The sequence below is a fragment of the Nothoprocta perdicaria genome, unplaced genomic scaffold, assembly GCF_003342845.1.
Source record: "Nothoprocta perdicaria isolate Ctin4 unplaced genomic scaffold, notPer1 scaffold_424, whole genome shotgun sequence".
In the NCBI taxonomy this organism is placed as follows: Eukaryota; Metazoa; Chordata; class Aves; order Tinamiformes; family Tinamidae; genus Nothoprocta; species Nothoprocta perdicaria.
In genome coordinates this window covers 332,194-332,875 of record NW_020455671.1, presented here as the reverse complement: position 1 = coordinate 332,875, position 682 = coordinate 332,194, and positions in this window count along the sequence as shown.

Genomic DNA, 682 nt, shown 5'->3' with positions numbered 1-682 from the left:
GACCACCCCATAGAGGAGCCCCATCTCACCACCCACTCACCCGTGGTGTGTGTCCCCATGGAGGAGCCCCACCTCATGATGTACCCAACCATGACGACCACCCCCATGGAGGAGCCCCCCGTCACCACCCCCCAGCCGCGGGTCGCGTCCCGCGGCGGCGGCACTCACAGCGCGGCCAGCATGGCCTCGTGCTCGGCGCGCCGCACGGCCGCCAGCTCCTGCGCGTCGGGCGCGCCGCCCGCCGCCGCCTTGCCCTTGGCGTACCACGTCAGGTCCCGGCCCTTCTGCCAGCGCCCCACGGGCGCCATCAGCGAGTTGCCTGCGCGCCGGGGGGCACCGCGCGCCGTTACGTCCGTGCGGGGGGTCCGTGCGCGGGCCGGGGCGCGGGCCGGACCCCAGCCCCTTACCCAGGTAGTTCTCGCGCTGCTTGTCGGCCTTGACGTCCTCCCAGCTGAACTGGTCCTGGCCGCCGCGCACGCCGCCCCGCGACGAGCCGAACATGGCGCCGCCTGCGCCCCCGCAACGGGGTAACACGGGCCCCCCAACGGGCGGGACCCCCCAGCACCAGCCGGGACCCCCAACACCGCCTGGGACCCCCCCAGCACCGGCCGCCCCCCCCGCCCCGGCCCATCCCGGCTCTGTCCCTAACCCGGCCGAGGCCGCACCGGGAGGGGGGGGCGGT